Source organism: Coenobita brevimanus, chromosome 6 (assembly GCF_032717465.1).
Source record: "Coenobita brevimanus isolate Jiangsu-jjx chromosome 6, ASM3271746v2, whole genome shotgun sequence".
In the NCBI taxonomy this organism is placed as follows: domain Eukaryota; kingdom Metazoa; phylum Arthropoda; class Malacostraca; order Decapoda; family Coenobitidae; genus Coenobita; species Coenobita brevimanus.
The window spans coordinates 6,657,583-6,669,445 of NC_136959.1; the positions used below are offsets into that span (position 1 = coordinate 6,657,583).

Consider the following 11,863-nt stretch of genomic DNA (forward strand, 5'->3'; position numbering starts at 1 on the left):
AAAATTGGGTCAAAACGTTTGAGTTTTATTGGTTCACACACACTCACACATTGTTGTTTTATTTTCGCTATTATTATTATTTCTGTTGTTATATTATTATTATTATTATTATTATTATTATTATTATTATTATTATTATTATTATTACCATTACTACTACTACTACTACTACTACTTTTTTAAACATCATGAAAATCACCTCCATCCATTGGTGAATTATATTGTGAAGATCAAAACCAACCTTGCTAATACAGTTCACCATTTGGAGTTATAATGTGAAGGTTAACACTAACCCTTATATTACAATCCGTTGGCCCCAAGCACGCCAACGGCTGTGGTTACCAACCATCTACTATTACTATTATTATTTTATTTTTTATTTATTGAAAGTACAGTGTAAATAAAGACATTAAACTATTGGAGTCGCTGGTCTATGCGACTCTCGACCACTGTAGCTTCGTAATCCATACCCGTCAGAGAGACAGGCCTGAGGGCTGATGATCTTGTACTCCTGAGACATAGCAGAGCAGACCTCACGAGGGAGAATGACAGTCGACATCTCATCCAGGCCATAACAGAACTCTGCGGTTGACGTTTCTTCTCAGAAAGAACCTCTGCCAGTCTCGAATAGAATCTCACTGCCTCTGACCCATCCCACCTGATGTCGTGAACACAAGGGGAGTGAATCGACCGTGGTCCACATGTTGGATCCTTTCTTGATAATTTCTACTACTACTACTACTACTACCACTACTACACACACACACACACACACACACACACACACACACACACCTACCAACACCAGCGCCTCTGGTCCATCACACAAGCGGGTATTAAAGGCCAACTACAGCGTATGACATTACACACATCAACCCATCCAGCTGTGTCAAGGAGAACAGCAAACACAAGACAGCAGAGAAAAGAGAGAGCAAATGGCAAATGGACAGGAGACATGAGAACAACAACCATCATGATAATAAAGGCCATCCTGCCACCATGACTGTGTTCACCAGGTGTGCGTGTGGTGGGCAGGTGGCATCCGCAGCGATATAATGACGGGGATAGCTGGTGGCGGGGAAAGATAAGCCAATTTTACGGAAAGGCTGGCGGTCCATCCTTCCCTCGTCCCCTTGCGACCCCTCTCAATGCATTTTTTACTTGTTAAGAGATTTCCTGGAGAAGCTGTTGGTGAAGGGGAAGAGAGGGGAGACAAGTGAACAGGTGTCTTCATTTTCCTTTATAGTTTCATTGTTCCTGTCAGTAGCTTTGTTTGGAACGGAGATGCATTTTTGTGGGGTGCAGAAAGAGAACGAGAGGGTCTTCGGCTATGTCTGGAAGGTGGGAAATATATGGAGTATATTTGCTACACAACTTCCGTTATGCTTTTCATTCTTGTGTTTTATAACTTTCTTCTGCCGTTGTGCATTTATTTGCGCGCTCGTGTGTGTGTGTGTGTGTGTGTGTGTGTGTGTGTGTGTGTGTGTGTGTGTGTGCAGAAAAAAAAAAGAAACAAAAGCCTGAAGCCCCCAAACCTGTTTCCTCAGAGAGAGAGAGAGAGAGAGAGAGAGAGAGAGAGAGAGAGTGAGTGTTGACGGAAAGCATTATTTTTTACTCTCTCTCTCTCTCTCTCTCTCTCTCTCTCTCTCTCTCTCTCTCTCTCTCTCTCTCACTCTCTCTCTCTCTCTCTCTCTCCTTCACAGTTGCTCTTTAGAAATACCTACTCTACTATTTCGTTTTCCCTTCTGTTTTACTTTTTTTCCTCCTCTGCTATTTCCCTGATCCTTTACTCTCGTGGTTTCCTGTATCCTCTCTTACGTGTTCCCCTTTCTTCTCTTCTCTCGCCTCTTCTCCTGTCTTCACTTTTGCATCTATCACCTTCCGTCTCCTCATCCTTTCCCTTTTCCTGCCTCTCTCTTTTTAAAACGTCCTCTTTTCTTCTTTTTTACCGTTCTCCTTTCCTACTGCCAGAATCTATCTATCTATCTGTCAATCTATCTACTGCCAGACGCCTCAATCCCGTAAGGGGTGGCCACAAATAAATCGCCTCCATGTCGCCCTTCTCAATATTACTACACTGCCTTGCTCCCAGCTCACACCCCCCTCTCTCAATATACCTCTCCACTCCATCCCTCCGTCTCATCATCGGCCTCCCCTCCCCCCCTCTCCACCTCACTCGCATGAACTCTCCTGGTTAGTCTCTCGCTCTCCATCCTCTTCACATGGCCGAACCACCTCAATGTATTTCTCCTAACGATTTCTATCACATCCACATCCACACCACAACTTTCCCACTGCCAGACTTACATCATGTAAAATACAAAACTGCTTTTTTAATGGATAATTCGAGGTTGATAAAGTACAGCTAAAGTATCATTATTACATTATCTTAACACAGATTTTTCCACAATATGCCACAGAGATAATTCAAATATATCAGTAATAAAAAATGCGTAAAGCAAGAATGTATGTAAGATAAATGACTGTGGAGGCGAAATGAAGCGCGTAGGCAGGATTGTGCTTGTGTACCGAGTCGCTAAGTGCTGTCAGTGTAATTTATCAACCCTGTGAAGCAGGAGGATAGCATTTTTGGCAACTGACCCTATACCGTTGCGTGAGATTCAGCTAGTGTGTGTGTGTGTGTGTGTGTGTGTGTGTGCGCGCGCTTTAACTCATCCTAGGCTATTTGAAGGATGTGAATGAAACCTCTCAAGTGAGCTCGTCTGGTTACTACGAAGGTCTTCCACTGTATATGAATTTCCAACATGATTTCTGGGACGAGTCATACCCCTTCACTAAACTGGATATTCTCTGAACTACTGAAAGGAAGGCAGATATGGCTTTGAAATACTGGTATATGGTGTACAGTGGACTCTTACACGGATTGCGATACTTGGAGGGGAAGTCGTGACCCCTCCAATGATTCGTGAAGGGGCCAGTCCCCTCCCAAAAATAAAAGCAATCAGAAATAGGTGAAACTAAGCATATGGATCTCAAAGAAACTTCTCAGGTCAGTTCGCTTGGTTCCTTGATAATGTCCTCAAGCATATAAAATTTTCCGCCATTATTTTTAGGATGTCAGCTCCCCCTCCAAAATCTATGGAGGTTAATAAATGGGGGTAGGCAGGCACATATTGCCCTGATATCTTAGAACATATTCTACAATGTGGTACAATCCGCTAATTACCACTCCCACTTGCAAAGACCGAGCAAAGTGGTAATGGGATGCAAACATCACTGTGTGGCTGAAATTCATTACACTTCTTATACCCTCTGTAATATATTTCATTGACATATGCCACCATTACGATCATGTGGTTTTTACATCCAGAAAGTAGCTTTTTTTATGACGCAGTACTCTAATTTTATAGTTTTTTTTTTTTTCAAATCGACATGCTGTTGCATGACACTGCATGCAGTTTGCACTTTTTTTTTTCCTGAGCAGAGAGGAAGAAACTGCACATTCACTTTATTTCTTTATGCATTTATTTATTTTTGTCAATACAATGTACCAAATTCTGCCATGCATCCAAGAAATATTCGTTTTTGTAACTTTCCTTTAGTGAAAACTTAAAACTGACGAAACAAAGTTTTGTGTAAGTGCCAAAAATATGCTTGAGCTTCTGGCAACTCTGCCTGCTTGCATATGTGTGTGTGTGTGTGTGTGTGTGTGTGTGTGTGTGTGTGTGTGTGAAATGGTCCGTGCATTGTATCGTGAAGTATCCCTCTCTGTGTTCTTCAGTGATGACAGGAGCATCGTGAGAGTGAGACAGAGATTTGGGTAAAGTACAGTACAGTATAATGTGTGTAAGACTGAGAGGAATTTGGTCAGGTTTGGCACTGCTTAAGAGGAGGGGGGATGCCTCACCTCATCCCTACCTCCACACACTCACACACACACACACACACACACACACACACACACACACACACACACACACACACACACACACACACACACACACACACACAATTTGTTGCAAATCATTCTTTTGCTGAGACTCCAATGTTTTTCCCATATTACAGATTATGATGTGCCCTTTGCTAGTTCTTTTATTCAGAGCCTCTTCAGCTGGCTCAGAGATCGAAGTATTGTATCCTGAGAATCCCAAATGAATGTTGTGGATTAAAAATAAATAGAAAACATAATGCTGGAACAGGAAGCTGTGATGTGGTGTAATCACTCATGGATGCATTACAGGAGTTCCCAAGAGCCTGACACACAGCAATTCGGGAAATTCATGTCATTTTTGATTCACGTGTCCGTAATGAAGACATATTCTGCCTTTCTTCCTCTCAGTCTGTCTACTGCCTGACACCGTATTCAGTGAGGGGTGGCCTCGACAAACGACCCTCCAGGCACCTTTGTTCTTGTTCAGTAACAACACCAGCTCTCACTGATTTTCCAGCTCATACCTACTGTTTCCCTGGCTCTCTCGCCGGATTCCTCTCTTGACGGTACTATTCATCCTCTCAGACTTTATTTTAACTTCACCGCCCAGTCATCATTATTTATATGTTTGAAACACTAATACGGACCACTAATACCGCTTACTACCCGTCCACGCTTCGGAGGGGCTCGGGAACGGGTATTATTTTCACTCGGTTTGCCTGTTTGTTTATTTGTTTGTGTCTGTCTATTCACAACTTAACGCGAAAACAACTGGTGCGATTTTGACTAACATTACAGTGACCACCTGATTAAGGTTTGGGACAAGGCCTAAGCCCCCCAAATGTAAAAGAAAGTAAAAAGAAAACAATCGTTTATTCACCATAACTCCTTTCAAATTCGTCACATCGACATCTTTCAAATCTGCATCATATAACATGCCTCATTACATCAGCGGGTCACCACCCACTTAGCAGTAGGGGGGTCAGTGTCAGGTGGGCCGGGCGTAAAACTTCAAATGGGCATAAAATCGCCAATTTTCACCCAGTTTACTCCAAATTTGATATGTGACATCTTTGACTAGATATCCTGTTGTGTTTATACGTCAGCACTAAAATGACTGCAGGGGACGGGTTTGCTGTGCCTTGGCACTGATTCTTATTCCTAATAGGTTTTATCAGTTACTCCTACCACATCATTCGTCCTTGCTATCCAGAACACCATTTGCTAATTCCACTCTCATGGCACCTATTTAGGGCACGTATATTATGCCTCTATAGATGACCTAATACCATTCTTCTACAGATGAACTAAAACCATTTAGGGGGAGGCGGTGGCTCTAGCACCTTATGACTTCATCCACTTTATCATCATGCCGCTCGCTCTCTCCACACACACACACACACACACACACACACACACATACATCAGTCCTGTATGAGACAGCCCTAGCATGTATTCAATATGAACGGTGGGTGTTAGCGCCGAAGTGGTGACACGTAGAGGTGTATGGTATGTAGGAGGACTACCGGGCCTTGAAAGCAGGCTGTGAAGCCTGTGCCCAGAGTCGGACACATAAAAATAAAAAATCACTAAATGTGTATACCGTGCAGTCACACCAGTCACTCCTATCACCCATGTACACCAATTATTCAACAGTAACACCCAACCACCTGTGCAATCACTCATGCCATCACACCACTAGCACCTTATGACTTCATCCACTTTATCATCATGCCGCTCGCTCTCTCCACACACACACACACACACACACACACACACACACACACAGGTGATCTCATCCATTACCTATGCCACCTCCTCATATCTGCACTCAGTGACACCTGTAGTTATCAGTACTATCACAGGATCACACAAAATCACCCACAATACACCAATGTCACGAGGATAATTTATAACACATATTATTACCAACAAGTATACCACCTTTAATCCGCCCACTGCCACATCTAAATGACAGTCTGCACGATCAACGCCACTGGTATACCACTCGATCCACCACCTACTCCATCCCAGCCACTCACACGGCACCCAGAACATTCTCACCACTCGTACTTACACATCATCGAGCACACCACTGATACTTACACCACACAGAGTCTGATAAATACAAAACCGCTACACTACGTCAAACTTCATTCTCCATGTCTTTGCATATGGGTCTAAGGCAACATTTACTGTCAACACTGATGTGGGACTAAGCTCATGTGACCCCTTCCTACAGCCTGATACCTTGTCTTCATCACTCATCTTTTTCATATCTTCACCCTTTCCTCCTTCGTACCCTCGTGCGACTTTTTCTCTCCCCCATTACTTTAGCTTTCTCCTAATCTTCTTCACAATTCCTCTCTCTCCTGTCAGCTCTTAATACTTTGCCCTTTCCTCTCACACTTGGGCAAATTTTCTTCATCGTTCTCCTGTCAATATGTTTCCGTAGTGTAGTGGTTATCACGTGCGCCTCACACGCGCAAGGTCCCCGGTTCGATCCCGGGCGGAAACACTGACTTTTGTGGTAGGTGGTGGCGACCATCATCCACTCACTTGATGTAGTGCTGCCTACTTCTTGCTTAGCCTTTATCATTCTTTTTCTGTGCCTGTCCTCCTCTCTTCCTACTTCTTCCTTAGCCTTTATCATTCTTTTTCTGCGCCTGTCCTCCTCTCTTCCTATTTCTCCCATCTTTCCTGTCACTTTTTATTGCTTTTCTTTCCTTTACAGGTGGCTTTACATTGAGTGGTAAGCCAAATGGTTTCCTGTAAGCCAAGAAACCATTTACAACGCTGGGTGGTAACCATATAACCAAACCATACGTGCTCCCTACGTGTCAACAAGTGGGTTGGTGGAGGGTTAGTGCCCCTCCCCGTAAAACGAATAACTCAGAGTCAAATGGCCACCCCTTACGGGATTATGGCTCCCTCCTCCCCCATCCTCGGCCACCTGGTATGCTATTCAAATTCGGTGAGGTTCGTCAACGATAGCACAAGCGGCCGAACACATCCGGAAGGGCGTGAAAGGGGGAAAAGAAGGAAAAGGTAAAGGTAGCATGAGAAAATGGAAGGAAGAAAGAAAGGGAAACTTGTAAGAATGAAAGATGATTCAGTAGGAAAGAAACTAAGAAGTAAGAGAATGATAGGGTTTAGGTACAAGGAATAGGCTTAAAGGAAAGGAAGTTTTAACAAAAAAAAAAAAAAAGAAGGACGGTTAGCTGGGAAGAAAAGAAGAGTGATAAGTGGAAAGAACGGAAGCGTAACGAAATGAAAGTGCCGAGGAAACTGAATATAAATTAACTGGCTTGGGATGGTGAGAGGAAAACTTAGCATAGGAAAGCAAAGAAGTGTGCTACAGGATAATTATGCTTCGAGACAGATAAGACAGAATGCTAAATGGAAGACTAGACAGATGGCACTGGAAAAGAGGAGGAAATAACCTGGAACCAGTGAATGCAGATGGGGTTTTAGTTTAGATAACAATGTACAAAGACTTGGCCTTTAAAATGGAGAAGTGTGTGGATTAGATAACATAAAGTAGAAACCTGGGTTGAAATATAAAAGCATACGAACTTTGGTCTAAAAAACTTGAATAATGGCTTGAACTGGAAGCATGGAAGCGACAACAAAGAAGCAGTTATAGATAGTCTTGTACAGTGCCACAAAGATTTTAATAAAGTGGAGATGGAAGGGAGATGTGGAAGGCAGAAACCAGAGGGATAGGTAGGAGGAGTCTTGAGAGTGAGGGGGTAAATGATGTCATGGAGACGTGACAAGAAGATGGAGGCATAGTATAGTAAGAAAGGAGGATGAAGATGAGTGTAAGAGAGGAGGGGAGGGGTAGAGTGAGAGAGGAGGGGCGCGGGTGCAGTGAGACAGGGGTGAAAGGATGGAATGAGAGGAAGGGGACTTGTAGCGTGAATGAGAAGAGAGAGGACTAGAGTGAGAGCGGAAGGGAAGTTAGACTAAGTGACTGAGGACAGAGAAGTGGGAGATATGACTGAGAGGAGAAGGATTCATTAAGCACTGTGAAATCTAACAAACCAGTATCAGTAATGGGACAAGACTGAGTAAGGTATGACGTCGCTTGTGGGAAATTACAGTAGATAAAGTTATGGAGTAAACAAACCATATTTAGCTCCTTTAGCGAGATCGAGTCATTTCAATATTATTCTTGCTGGTGCCCTGCGAATTATTCAGGAAATCCTCTGGGCACTGAAGAAGTTAATGAAGACTTGAAAGAACCCCTTTAGCTGCAATATTTAAAGCTGAATAATAGTCTGAAGATGGCAAGACTATGTTGAAAACTATGCTCCCGGGTTAGAGGTTAAAGTGGTCTGTGATTTGATGTGATGATTGCCGATGGCGAGATGTGTACACAGGAGTGCGGAGGGATGCGAATAGCTTATTACACACAGCATCCCACACACGTCAACAATACGTGATAAAACTCGCGGGTTATCGTGGAAAAGATTCTTGGCAGGTCGCTTTGGTCAGGGAATGAGATGCTGAGTGAGGTTGTTGCCAGAATGAGGTGATAAAGGCTAAGAACGAGGTGTATGAAAATATAGTGGAGAATATAAGAAATGAGGATTAAGTTGTGATTTATGATATATCTGAGAGTGTTTTGCCATAGTCTCCCTGGGTGAACTCAGGATGGATGTTAATGCGTAACAAGATGACCAACCTATTTGTTGTGTTATACAGTGTCTCGGAGCCAGCCAGTTCTCTCACACTCTTACTGCATGATTTTAACAATATGGGTTTTGCTCCACCACTTAGGTTTTCAAAGCAACACAAACATGGGGAATTTCTGTAGGCGCAAGACAAACAATAGCCACGTTATTTTTATCTGACGAAACTGGTCCACTTCCACACCTTGAATATTATTAAGTCATGGTTGGACGAAATTTGGTCAGCCTGAGTTATGAGATACTGTAAGAATGACGTCTTGGTTACTAGTCAGATTTATCCTGCAGTCTGACTGCACCTGGCTATCAACTGATCTGGAAAGAGTTTACGGATCTTATCAGGTGAAAAGGAATCGACAGTAGCGCGTTAACTCTCAGGCTCCCTAATACCTCTTCCTAAACGATTAATTTGCTTTTTGTACTTTATGATCCTCTTCTCTGTTATTTAATTTATTCTCCTATCCCCATACTCTTCATAAGTAGGGCACAAAATTGTATTAACCAGCCAGATCCAAAAATAAATCGTCAAGGAAGAGGTGCTAGGAAATCTTCTTAACCCTACGAATATACTGACCTCAGTCCTCGGAAGTTCCTAGTAACGAGGAAAATCCCCTTAAATCAGCCAGATTAAAACAGATAACTGTCTTGTCCTCGAGGGTCAAGGACTGAGCTGGCTGCGTCTGGCAAGAAATTGCGAGAAGATGGCGGCAGGGAATCTACGGCTCCATCTTTTTTTTTTTTTTCTCCTGCCTGTGAGGTATAATGATAGGGCTATATGCGGGTGTGAAATGCGTTAGTATGCAGGGTGACTGGCAGCTTGGTTACGCTTTGGCTTAGTGGTCTGCAGGAATATAGAGGAATAGTATGGACTGAGAAAATTTTTCAGATAACGTGTGATCATCTTTTTAGCAGGTATTTCCATGCAAACTGCTAATAATATCCGATTGGCTAAATTATGGCTTGGATTCTTGTTCACTTTGCCACAGTGTTGCATTATTATCTCTGCGTTTTGATATTACAGGATGCTAATGTTCAGAAATCAATGGATGCTTTTTCGTTTTCCCAGCATATTTCATAATTCTCTTTGCGTTTGATATGACAGTATGATAATGTACAGATACCGTATAAATGGATGCATCCTTACCCTTTACGGTGGTCACGCAATGCCAGTCTGTCTACAACCTCCTACAATATTCGTCTGTTCCTTAATTCTGTAATATTGTTTTAACAGATACTCTCACATCTTCACGCAAACAACTGGTCAACTCTGGAGAAGTCTTTCTTGAACTGTCTTTCCGTTTACTTTTATGCTGTCTTCCAGATGCATTGTGTCCGGTAATTTCGAAGTCCATATTATTATTATTATTATTATTATTTTTATTTTTATTATTGTGATCATCATCACCATTATTATTATTAGGCTGTCATCATCATCATCATCATCATAATCATCATTATTATTATTATTGCAATTTTAACTCTAATTCTTTCCGTATAGAAAAACACAGCGCCCTGACAGTCACTCCCTCATTAAACAGAGGGATGACTACCACCACTTACCATTATTATTATTATTATTATTAGGAGGAGGAGGAGGAGTATTTTCACTGTCAAAGAGTGATATCAAAGAGTAAATCAGATGAGTAGAGGGTGCTTTGTGTGTCAGGGAGGGGGGACTGTGTAGGGTAATAGATTGGTGTGCAGGTCAGGAACAGTGAGAGAGAGAGAGAGAGAGAGAGAGAGAGAGAGGAGGATGTGGGAATGAGAGGTACGATAATGGAGTACTGTGTGGCGAGGAGGATGTAAGGTACTAACCACCCAACCACATCCTCACAGCTGTCATTTCCCCTCTATAATATCGCCATAGATGAGGCCGTATTTCTCGTCCTATCAACAGACCAGGATTCCTATGATCGTTTATTCTGATGGGGTCTCTTCACGGCAGGATGATAATGGAATACAAGGACCGTAGAACTGAATTCTTTTGCTGTCTGGAGGCTTTCACTTTTCAGGCAAACACCTCTCTCTCTCTCTCTCTCTCTCTCTCTCTCTCTCTCTCTCTCTCTCACACACACACACACACACACACACACACACACACACACATACACACTCACAGACACATACAAACACATCAGTGCAGATTTACTCGTTAATTTCTAATCCAAATAAAGTTATGCTGTGAATATGTGAGTCTGCCTGTGAGTTTGTTCGTTCCTTTCCCGAGAACGGTGAGAGACATCGACCTAATTTTTTTGCACTAGTTCAGGGTAAGTCCACTGAGTGTCAGAAAAATCCCCCTCTCCAAAATTTGGCTGTTGCGCGCGACGCGATGGAGCGAAATTGTCGAAAATAGAGACTCGCAAAATATACGAAAATAATTTCTTCGACTATTTGGTCAGAATTGGTCATTGTGGGCTCAGTAACGGTATGGAAGCAAAAATATAGATATTTGCAAGCATTCTGTGATGAAATCGTTATTAGTTAGTCCAGCAAATTTTGCGGGCATGCACTAGTGCACTATAAACCTAGCCGTGTGCTAGTCTGTCTATGTAGCGCAGCCAAAACCAGAAAAAAGATTGCGATGAAACTTGGGAGGATGGTTGCAATTGTGTCACAGATGGGCCTACTTCAATTTCATGTCGATTGAAATATTCTAACAGGGTGCTTTGGTCCCTAATAATTGTTCCCATTGGCTATTCATTAGGCGGAACGCGTCGAGGGGAGGACGCCTGGATCGAAACAGCGAATCCTCGGTTTCAAGCAGCAGGAGGCAGGGTTGAAAAATGGCCCTTATCTGAACAGTTAAATATCACTCAAAATCATGTTTTCCTCCACAAAATGTACGTAATTAGCATCGATATACAATGTTGCGTTCATTGGTGCAGAAATTATTGTACGCAGATGCATAGTTTTTTTTTTTTTTTTGTCGTAACTGAAACAACTTAGGAGTCGGGGGGAGGGGTGAATCGCTAAAAATTGGGCATCTTCAATACACAATTACGACACGAGAAAAAAAATATCTATAAAAATTTATTCTGGCACCGTTCACATGGGTACTATGTTCCGCATTGGGCTATGTAAACAAATTCCCATATATTCAGACAATCTGTTGCAATTGAAAAGTGACTGAAACTGAATCCGCGTACTGTAGCTGCAAACGACTGAGATTCGAGGGCAAAACTATTGTACTCTCCTATTAAGTACATTTCCCTCCTTCCATCCTGATTTATTTTCTGAGATTAGTATTTGCTTCTTGTCTACCATATATACAGGT

At 42.4% G+C, this 11,863-nt stretch overlaps 1 non-coding gene across 1 annotated transcript; it reads left to right on the top strand.

Moving 5' to 3' along the window:
- Window positions 1–6,337: 6,337 nt before the first annotated feature.
- Window positions 6,338–6,410, top strand: TRNAV-CAC (transfer RNA valine (anticodon CAC)). The gene has a single exon. It is a non-coding gene; the product is annotated as a tRNA-Val (tRNA).
- The last annotated feature ends 5,453 nt before the right edge of the window (window positions 6,411–11,863 follow it).